A 12258-nucleotide genomic window follows, 5' to 3' on the forward strand; every position below is an offset into this window, starting at 1 on the left:
AATCTCCCTAAGTTTTTCAATATAATGCGCCGAGTTTTTAATATAACTGTCCGTTTTGCCATTGTATGGTTGGAGCAAGCAGGCGAGATATCTGGCCACCTCTTGTGTTGGAGATCCTATAGCACTCACAATCGGTCTCAACGGGACTTGTGGTTTATGTACCTTTGGGAGTCCATATAGTCTGCGTGATAAGCTTCCGTTTTGCAGAGTTGTTTTTTATCATCCGAAGAAAGAGAAGATTGTTTTACCAGTTGATTTGTATTTCTCACAATTTTGGTTGTAGGATCCTTCTTAAGCTTTTTATACGTAGTGGGATCCAAAAGGTCACTACTCTTCTTGTGATAATCTTCGGTGTTCAGCAAAACCATAGTACTTCCTTTATCAGCTGCAAGTACAATAATTCTCTTATCCGCATTGATCTCCCGAAGTGGCCTTCTTTCCGCTTGAGACAAACTGCTTTGTATAATATTATGGCTGTTTCAGTCCTGATTTCATTAGCGGAATGGGATGATAACGAACAGATTCCTGCCTCCACATTCGCTATAATGTCCTCCGTAGGAACCTTTAATAGAAAAGAGGAAGTTTTCAAGTTAGACAAAATATGGACGTCAACGTTGAGCCAGCAGAATGACAATCGATTACTCTTGATCGAGAATCATGACGCCTTTCAAAGATAGGCACACCGTCAGCATCACGTGACGAATGGTGGTGCCTTCTATGAGCTCTATAAGTGCGAGAGCACCTGGAGCCTCAGTGGCAGTAGCCGGACGACCTCAGAAGATGTCTCCCGCAGATGGAGACGAAACGTTAGGTGGCAGTTTTGTACATCGACCACGGCCTCTCAGCCCGGAAGTTTTTACTGAAGAAAGGACTTATTAATCATACTTTTCTTCTACGATTCCACAGTGGTCCACTGATTAAACCAGATGAAAGAGCTTACCCATCAGGATAGTTTCCGATTAAGTCCAATATAATAAAAGACTTGAAAAAACTGCAACGTTATCTGGCTGAAGAACACATACCCTTCTATGAAGGAATTCTGAAGTGGCCTGTAACCAATAACAACCAAAAAACGACTAAATGCAATGATGAATATCTACTTTTGTTGTACAATTGTGCATAGATACTGTAAAATGTTGAGCGGAGCATTTTATATGATTTGCTTTAAAGGTAACGATAATATGAATGAAAAGGGATGTGTGGTTTGAGAATTTTATCGTGTTTTTTTCTCTTTTTGAAGGCATTAGTTTTCAGCACTTAACCATTAATTTCTTTACTTTAATATTACATCAGAAATCCAATTATTTGTCATAGTATCAAATTTGCATCTCATTACATAAAGGAAGTGAAGAAATACGACTATAACTAGTTATTCTAGGATTTCGAGAGTTTTTGCCAATTTCCCACAAATGTGTGTCAGCTGACTGAAGCTCATTTCAAAATATACCATTCCATTGTCCTCAGGTCAAGCTAGCTTCAACAAGCGGTGTCTTAGGCAGAATACAGCAGACCGTTACAGAGAGGATCAGACGACTAACCCTCCACTCAGGCTTTTCCTAGAAAGATAGATTTTGTTCTTCTCAGAAGTGTAAGAAAGCATTCATTTATTTTTCAGTTGTGTTTTACAAAAATATCTCTGTTCTAATTTTCTCTCCACTCTTCTAAATGATTCGTCTGCATTCGCTCCCCACCTCCACCTCTTGCAGTGGCGTGAGCTTTTCTTTTCTTTACGTCATTGTCACTGTGCAGACTGCAAATTAAAATTCACCTACCTCAGAACGGCCTCTGCTCGAAGTTCCATCACTCGGCAACGTAGATACTTAGAAGATGGTGTAAAAGCAGTGTTGATAAAAAACACCACCTAATATCTACAGTTACTAAGGCCGCGCAACTCTAGTTATGAAATAAAGTTGTGTGGAAAATCTGTTATTCAAGTTTATTGGGCAGTAAGAAAATGGCTTCTGTAAAATAATGTCCGAAATTTCCACACAATAATGTGTATTTTGTCCTTGATAAACAAAGGAAAAGGTACTATTCAGTCCACATTTAAACTAACAGCTGTTACATTCCATGATTCATACACACATTTCACATGAACAGCAGCCAGAAATCTGCCCAAATCCAACCCGAATCAAACAACGTTTTCACAGTCATTAATTTCACTATTAATTTGAGTTATTACTTTCGGTCCTTCTTGTGGATTTCTAAAAAAGAAACTGCTGGCCAGAAATGCTCCGTGGTTGAATAATGAAACATGCCACGCGGATACTACGAAGACCAAAATTTCACATGCGAATATCTGTCCAACAGATTTAGTCAAAATCTCTGAAATCTCGCCAAGACGTCCTCAACAGCAACTGCTATCGACTTAGCTCACCAATATCTCAAACACTAATGAATTCTACATCTTGCACACTATTTTGACTGGCACTAGTAACATGACCGTCTGCATTCAAAGCTAGCTACCAACCCCCTTCTTACTGCCTCACTCCCAGTACTACTGTCAGGTAGCGAAAGGGAACCGTCTCAATTCTGATAGGCTGCCCATACTCGCTGCCATTCAGAATGGTCGCTCATGATCATACTCGTGCCAAAACTGGCCTGCACCAATCCTTACTCACAGATGCATTTGTGTCAATCTGCCATACAAATATTAAAGTAATGTATAATAAAGGTAATCGAAAAGGTCAAAGGCGCTGCAGTCATGGACTGTTCGGCTGGTCCCGGCGGAGGTTCGAGTCCTCCCTCGGGCATGAGTGTGTGTGTTTGTCCTTAGGATAATTTAGGTTAAGTAGTGTGTAAGCTTAGGGACTGATGACCTTAGCAGTTAAGTCCCATAAGATTTCACACATATTTGAACTTTTTTTTGAAAACTAAAAGATAATAATTCTGAAAATATTCCTTAGATACAGATTTTAATCCAGCTGACATTCTGGCTGCTGTGTTACAATGGTAATCACACCTAGACTTACGTCATCAGCAAAGTGGGTAAATCCCCTATGATCATTTTCCCATGGCAGGCTTGTGTAACTCTCGCACATTACTTAAGACGGTATATAATGCAACATTGAAATTAAATGACTGTATCACATACATGTTCCCATTTACTCACATTTACTTCCACAACCATATTAGACACAAATAATAACTTTGTCTTATTTTTATATTACGAAAACGGAAAATAATTAAATTTTTAATATGAAAATCTCAATCAATTAATTCTGCACACTGAGAGTTCGCTTTATGTTTTCCAATTACACCAAAAGATAAACTATCATATTTCCTAACAATTTAGTTCCCTAAATGTTGGTTTTTTTACTTTTTAGTAATTTGTTATCTCCGAAACTATGATAGTTACAATATTGAAATTTTTATATAATCTTTTCCTGAACAACAAAAGGTGGTGTACCGATTTTGAAAATAATTGAATAATATTTAACATCATTTATTTAGGTTCTTATAGGTGGTGAATGTACACGTCCAGTAAGAGACCTTTAATAGCTTTCCCGCGGCAGGCAGTGACTGATGCTCGTGTGGCTCTTGGTTAGTCGGCTGTATGTCAGCCCCCGACGTTACATGCAACAAGCTCGGAACACCTTGCGGTGCGCTGCTATACTCCCCCTCCCGCCCAACTTTCACCTGCAGGTAATTTTCCGAATATTCCTAAACTGTTATCCGTTGCACAGGTATTCATAAACTGTTATGCTTTTTACAGGGGCCTGTCGTCTACATATTCGCTGTTCCCGCTAGCGGCGCAGGACGTCGCGTTCCTATAGTTGTCATTTATGTGGAAGTGGTGGTCTGCATGTCTGAAATTGTCAGATATGTGCGAAAAACTTCTGAAGAGCTATTGTTGCGTAGCGGGCTGTTTCCCAAAAACCCCCGAGTTTCAGTTCACCCTATTGCAAAATTGAGGCTCTTTTGTCGGTTGGTGGAAGACAGCATAAAGCTGAACGTTCTATTTTCTTAAATCTCTAATTGGAGTAAGTTGTAAAACTGATTGGCGAAGGTGGTTTATGGGATTAGGAATCTTGATCGTGGGCTGTGGAAAACGCTATACAGCGACATTGCCTAAAGTACAGTGACTTGCAATGTATACTGTCAGATGCAAAGTATACGAACTACAGAATGAGATTTTCACTCTGCAGCGGAGTGTGCGCTGATATGAAACTTCCTGGCAGATTAAAACTGTGTGCCCGACCGAGACTCGAATTCGGGACCTTTGCCTTTCGCGGGCAAGTGCTCTACCAACTGAGCTACCGAAGCACGACTCACGCCCGGTACTCACAGCTTTACTTCTGCCAGTACCTCGTCTCCTACCTTTCAAACTTTACAGAAGCTCTCCTGCGAACCTTGCAGAACTAGCACTCCTGAAAGAAAAGATATTGCGGAGACATGGCTTAGCCACAGCCTGGGGGATGTTTCCAGAATGAGATTTTCACTCTGCAGCGGAGTGTGCGCTGATATGAAACTTCCTGGCAGATTAAAACTGTGTGCCCGACCGAGACTCGAACTCGGGACCTTTGCCTTTCGCGGGCAAGTGCTCTACCAACTGAACTACCGAAGCACGACTCACGCCCGGTACTCACAGCTTTACGAACTACAGTTTGTCACTATTGACATTTATGTACTCTGATCTCTTCCAAGGGCCCTTTAAATGCGTATATGTTTGAGGAGGTATGGCAGCCCATTCTTGCTCGAGAGCCGAAACCAGAGAAGGTTATGATATTGCACCCTGGGGTCAACAGCAAAGTCGACATTGTGACTCATCCCGATGGTACGTGAAATACATTGGCAGCTACAAGTGTGGACAAGGGTCAGCTGTACAGTGGGATGACGACAATGAGAATTAGTTCCAGGCAGGACTCGAACTGAATATGTCGCTCGTCGCGAGCTGTCGCCTTATCTTTAGGCCATCTGAACACACGTTGTTAACGACATTATACAGCTAATGGTTGTTCTACTGAGGGGCCAAGCGGAGACACCTCTGCATTAAGTCAGGATAGTAGTTGCGTATCTGTGAATCGTCTCTGACGCTAGTAAGACATTGTCAATCATTTATTAACCATGTTTATAGTCGTTTCCAAAAGACCTTGTAGCCGATGCCTCATGCGTTGGATTCCTGCTGACGGGTGTCGAGTCAGTTCCTTGTCGGCAGGTCCAGGCGAAGAGTGAGTGACCTCGCACCACGGCGCGCTGCCGGTGCAGCCGTGTCCCTGGACGAATGGTCTCGTACTAGCTGCTAGAGTGTGCTTTATCCCTTTACGAATCCTATGTTGGCCCTTGATGACACATCCGCGGTATGGGGTTGCCGGAATTTGTGTGGTCGGTTGATCTCGTTCCTACTGGCCAGGCAGCTTTCAGCAACCGATGATGATGATGATGATGCTTGATTTGTGGGGCGCACAGCTGCGTGGTTATCAGCGCCTGTGCAAATTCCCAACCTTTGCTCAGTCCAAACTCGCCACTTTCATGAATGATGATGAAATGATGAGGACAACACAGACACCCAGTCATCTCGAGGCAGGCGAAAATCCCTCACCCCGCCGGGAATCGAATCCGGGACCCGTGCTCGGGAAGCGAGAACGTGACCTTGAGACCACGAGCTGCGGACTTCAGCAACCAGCTGCACCTGTGTTGAACAGGAACGTGTAAACCAAGAGCCCCTGCAGTTGGTTTCCGTGCTGAATGTCGGTGCTCTCAGCACTCCGCGATGTGGTGTTGTCGGAAGACATTTAGCTTCTCCATCAGCAGTGGTAGCCGGAGAAGAGTATGAAGTTCATTAAGCGAAGAGCATCATCTCAGGTACATCTTCAGCTGGTTCGTAGAGTGCTCTGGAGTATCTAGGACACAGATACGCTACCTTATCGCACTCATGAAATCGAGTTACTGTGAACGCTTTGATCCCAATGATCAATTCCTTGAGAGCTGGAGAGTTCGAGTATTTAAAGGGAGATATTGTGAAGCTATGACACGATGGTCGTTTCCTAGTGACCACATGTGTCCTTATACTGTTATATTCGCTTAACAGGTTGTGAACTGCTGTGTAGGTTCTCCGACATTGTTTCTTACGAAACAGGTACAGTTTCTTCCGATATCTCTTATGAGAAAACGAATATGCGTGTCACGTTTCTATTTTCTGTCCAGTGCTATTTTCTGCTGAACTTATCCTCTCTCTCTCTCTCTCTCTCTCTCTCTCTCTCTGTCTCTCGGCGCGTCGTTGTCATACGCTTGTTTCCTGGTTGTATCTCTGCCTCTGTTGTTACCTCACTTTGCTTGGAGATAGGTGAATGAGTTTTAATATAGTTTTCTAATTTTAAATCCGTTACTATTCTGTGCCATAACGGTTTACATTCGTAAATCCGAATATATTGCCGGCCGGTGTGGCCGAACGGTTCTAGGTGCTTCAGTCTGGAACCGCGCTACCGCTAGGCTCACAGGTTCCAGTCCTGCCTCGGGCATGGATGTGTGTGATGTCCTTAGGTTGGTTAGGTTTAAGTAGTTCTAAGTTCTAGGGGACTGATGACCTCAGATGTTAAGTCCCATAATGCTCAGAGCTATTTGAACCATTTGAACCGAATATATTGCATGTATTAATAACACTTGCAGTTGCTACAATACCTCTTCCATTGGACATGCATTCCTGTCGCTAGGAATACTGTATCGTACTTATGACCATCACAGCCACTGCAATATCGTATTGGCATCAGAAAGGTGTGCCACTGAGTTCAGTTTGGGACCTTCATCAGGCCAGTCCATTTCAGGAGTGTTACTGTCCAGAAACCATTGCCTCAATGATGCTGTTTCAAGACAGAGTAAATTGTCATGATGATATAAACATCGTCTCCGAACTGTTTCTCCATTGTACATAGCACACAACGCTGGGAAATGTGCTTTGACATGGTCTAGATGTAACTGTAATTGTTGTTTCACGTTTCCATTTTACGATCGTATTAAGAATTTAGCGTCTGCTTAAGCGCAATAAAGGGAGCACCCCCTAAAAATGAGAGACAGATCCATATCTTCAAACCACCTCTTTCATACTTCACTGGTCGTGCTACACATGGTGGCAGACAGTCTTGTTTAGGCATTCACAAATCCCAAATTCTCCCATCGCATGGCCACAGAGTGCGTGATTAATCACTTCAGATCAGCTGGTTCCAGTCATACAATAACCAGTGGCGTCGCTCTTTGTGACTCGTCGATGGTAACTTAGCATTGACCACAGACATGAGTGTCTGCTGATGATCTGTTCGACCATTGTGCCACGTTATTTTAAATCCCTACTGACAACCATTGTCCTAGCTGCACTGCTGGTAACACTTTGGAGCTTAGGCTAAGTGTGATTGTTTCCGCTGATTTCATAAGATCTTTTATAATTATCCTGTCCGTCAGTATCTCGTGTCTACTTGGCCTTTAGCTGTGGTTGTGAATTTACGTCTCCCTTTCACAGTCTCATCATCAACTATCACCTTGGGCCGCTTTAAATGAGTTGAAATATCCCTTATGGATTCCTTACTCAGCGTCCAACGGCTAGACCACGTTCTAAGACACTGACCACTCCTGGCAGAACCATTATGCTATTACTATTTCTCTACTGATGATAAAATACTTCTGTCAGCTCCACCACTCGTGATATCTAATTACCTAATGCTTAGCTCTTAGTATAGTATTATACAGGGTTATTACAAATGATTGAAGCGATTTCACAGCTCTACAATAACTTTATTATTTGAGATATTTTCACAATGCTTTGCACACACATACAAAAACTCAAAAAGTTTTTTTAAGCATTCACAAATGTTCGATATGTGCCCCTTTAGTGAATCGGCAGACATCAAGCCGATAATCAAGTTCCTCCCACACTCGGCGCAGCATATCCCCATCAATGAGTTCGAAAGCATCATTGATGCGAGCTCGCAGTTCTGGCACGTTTCTTGGTAGAGGAGGTTTAAACACTGAATCTTTCACATAACCCCACAGAAGGAAATCGCATGGGGTTAAGTCGGGAGAGCGTGGAGGCCATGACATGAATTGCTGATCATGATCTCCACCACGACCGATCCGTCGGTTTTCCAATCTCCTGTTTAAGAAATGCCGAACATCATGATTGAAGTGTGCGGTGGAGCACCATCCTGTTGAAAGATGAAGTCGGCGCTGTCGGTCTCCAGTTGTGGCGTGAGCCAATTTTCCAGCATGTCCAGATACACGTGTTCTGTAACGTTTTTTTCGCAGAAGAAAAAGGGGCCGTAAACTTTAAACCGTGAGATTGCACAAAACACGTTAACTTTTGGTGAATTGCGAATTTGCTGCACGAATGCGTGAGGATTCTCTACCGCCCAGATTCGCACATTGCGTCTGTTCACTTCACCATTAAGAAAAAATGTTGCTTCGTCACTGAAAACGAGTTTCGCACTGAACGCATCCTCTTCCATGAGCTGTTGCAACCGCGCCCAAAATTCAAAGCGTTTGACTTTGTCATCGTGTGTCAGGGCTTGTAGCAATTGTAAACGGTAAGGCTTCTGCTTTAGCCTTTTCCGTAAGATTTTCCAAACCGTAGGCTGTGGTACGTTTAGCTCCCTGCTTGCTTTATTCGTAGACTTCCGCGGGCTACGCGTGAAACTTGCCCGCACGCGTTCAACCGTTTCTCGCTCACTGCAGGCCGACCCGTTGATTTCCCCTTACAGAGGTATCCAGAAGCTTTAAACTGCGCATACCATCGCCGAATGGAGTTGGCAGATGGTGGATATTTGTTGAACTTCGTCCTGAAGTGTCGTTGCACTGTTATGACTGACTGATGTGACTGCATTTCAAGCCCGACATACGCTTTCTCGGCTCCTGCCGCCATTTTGTCTCAATGCGCTCTCGAGCGCTCTGGCGGCAGAAACCTGAAGTGCGGCTTCAGCCGAACAAAACTTTATGAGTTTTTCTACGTATCTGTAGTGTGTCGTGACCATATGTCAATGAATGGAGCTACAGTGAATTTATGAAATCGCTTCAATCATTTGTAATAGCCCTGTATAAGGGTGTCTGGAGTTGTCTGTCCATTATACAGGGTGGCCACCTCAAAACACCCTGACTTCAAGGACCCAGGAGAGCAAAACCACAGTAGATACTACAATGAAAAATTCACCACACTGTAGAGAATCTCAAAGAATTTATATTCCCGTGTCAGAAGTGCCCAGTATCGTCGCCAGACTGCAGCATGGTGGCATGAAGTAAAAATGGCGGCTCCACAGCAGCGCATGCAAGTAGTAGTGTGGTTTTCAGAAACACAATCGCCGATTACTGTGGAAAGAAAGTATCAATGTGTGTATGAATGTGATCCACCTGATGTGAAAACAATTAAGGAATGGTATAGGAAGTTTGTGGCAACAGCAAGTGTTCTGAAACATTCTGGCTGTGCATGTTACGGAGTTTCAGAAGAGACAGTGGAGGACATCAGACAAACGTTTTTCAGAAGCCCACGTAAGTCAATTCGTCAAGCATCTAGAAAATTTGATGTACCTCGACCAACATTGCGTCGCGTAGTTCACCAGCGTCTCTGTATGTGTGCATACAAAGTGCAAATTCTGCAACATCTGACGCCAAACGACAAACCACGTCGAGAACAATTTGCTGTGGATATGCTGCAGTACATTGATTTGGGTGCCAGCTTTCTGGAAAGATGTTTATTCTAAGATGAGGCAACATTTCATCTATCAGGAAGGGTTAACTGGCATGATGTTCGGATTTGGGGTTCGCAAGATTGTTATTGAACATGTTCGTGGTTACCCTAAACTAAACGTCTGGTTCGGGTTAATGCACGACAGGATTGTTGGACCGTTTTTCTTTGCGGAACAAACAGGGAATGGGTCAGTGTATATGGACATGTTGGAGAAGTTTGTTTACCCTCAGATACAAGAGTCGCAACCCAACATCATTATTGGACAAGATGGAGCTCCACCGCATTGGTCAACGGCTCTTCGCAAGTTCCTGGATAGGAAATTTCCCAATCGTTGGATCGGACGCGGAGGACCCATTGCCTGGCACCACGTTCACCCGAAATTACGTCGCTTGATTTCTTCATGTGGAGATTCGTGAAGGACCACGAGCATGCGACCAACGTGGACGATATTCCTACGCTGCGACATCGTATCATTAACGCGATTGCAACAATAACAGAGGAAATGTTACAAAGAACTTGGCAAGAAATTGAATATAGACTCGATATTCTTCGTGCTACAAATGGTTAAAATATAGAGGTGTATTGATAATAAATGAATAAATTCTTTCAGATTGTCTACAATGTGGTTCACGTTTCATCGTCGTATCTACAGTTTTTATTTTTTTTTTTTTTTTGTGGGTCTTTGAAATCAGGGAGGTTTGAGTGGGACACACTGTATATATATCCGTATTTGAATTGCGAGCATTTACGTTGAATTAATTTTGGACAGCTGTCAATCCACTTCACTTCACGAGTCATGGTTGGAAAGCAACATAAATTAAGGGCTCTTTGGTTTGCATCATTGTGTGTGACAAGTTGCTGCCACAGTATGTCTCAGCATGTATCGCAGCCCTCTTACCTCATTATACTCGTTACACAAGACACGAAGGAGACAGTAGAATTCTCACGCTTACCGAATACCAGTTCTCTAAGATAAATCAAGTATTCCTTCCATGTATTCTTACTTAGGTTCCCTCGGCATTTCTGGAGCTTCTTCATGTACGCCATACCTACCTGCTGCGTTATTAGCAGTTTGTAAGTAAATTAAATCCTGATATCCGCTCTACTGCATACTTGAGAACTCCGAGTCCCGGAGTAGTAATCTAGAATTAGCCGCAACGGAGTATCCTGTAGGCGAAATCCTTCAACGATGTACCAAAACATCGCAGAACCCTCTTAACAGATCTCAGACTTTCATTCACACTCTTTGCTACTGATTCAAGTTGTTCGTTAATTACCCCGAAGCTTAACCCCAAAATGTTTAAACGATGATCGTGACCTGTCATTGTTATTATGATATGTCGATCATCACAAATTGGCACAGGTGTGATAGTGTCGTATTTCAGTTTCAGCGTACCTTTGAATACTTGTTGATGCAGCCTGAGAGATGGGATAACCGGGCTATATGGCCGACAAAATGCTTTAGCATCAAGCCTAATGGCTTACTTTATCTCCAGATCAAAGGACTTTAGGTTTTTCAAATATCAGAAAATATCATTAACGTAAGGGATACACAACACAGACGCTCATTAGGACAGAATGAATCAGTGCAGAAGAGACGAAAGAAAGAAACATTTCAAAGTGATTATTAATTAAAGTTCAGACGCTGTGGAGACGTAATAAAGATGGCAGTGCAAGCCGGCGTTACAAAGAGTTGAATGTTTGTTGGCGTGTTGACGCAGCCACACTGAGGCAACGAAGGAGCTGTTACGGAGTGGTAGCTTGTGTTGATGCTTCGTTACGAGTGACAATGACAGGTAAAATATAATGACGTTTCCTACATGACAAGAGTAGTATGACAGTGTCAGTACGGGCGGAGAATGTGCTGACATCGGCATCCGTGCTTTCTTGTAGAAGCACTGTTAGCTGCAACAGGCAGAAGACGTGCTCTGTACGTACAGCACATTTTAGCGATTTCGACAGAGATAAACGAACACAGCGGTGTTCTTCCTCAGAAAAGTGTGCGAAGAATCAGCTAATTGTAAAATCTGTGGAATATGCATGTTTATTTACAAATGAAAGCCGACTTCGGAAATTTAAATTTCATTTGTATGTAAGCGCATGTAGAACATTCTTGTACCGATTTAAGTTCTACTTTCGCATATTTTACTGTGTCACCTCTGCATAAACTTTCGTTGACTGTATTGTGCTCTTTCAAAATTTGTCAGTTCAGTAGGCCTTATCCTCATTCAAAGCAGTCGTTCTCCAATTCCATTGTACAATTATACGACAGATAGGCTATTGTTGAGAATTTTTCGTACTCTTACAAAACTATATTTTCTTAAGTTACCGGTACGAGTGTTCTTGTTTTGGATACACAATTTATTCTGTAGCCAGTAAGTGTTTGTATTTCACAGTTCTGACAAACATTACACCAACCTTGAATTTCATCCTACCTCAAAGCGGAGAAACGTGGGATTTTGAGAATTTTCGAAAGCTACCGTTGTCCTTTGCATAATCTATGAGCAATTGGTAGTAAATCGGCTTCTATGATTTAATTACTGTATCGGTTTTTGTAAATAGCATAGCGTATTATCTCTACTTTTCCCTTA

Source organism: Schistocerca piceifrons, chromosome 4 (genome assembly GCF_021461385.2).
Source record: "Schistocerca piceifrons isolate TAMUIC-IGC-003096 chromosome 4, iqSchPice1.1, whole genome shotgun sequence".
In the NCBI taxonomy this organism is placed as follows: Eukaryota; Metazoa; Arthropoda; class Insecta; order Orthoptera; family Acrididae; genus Schistocerca; species Schistocerca piceifrons.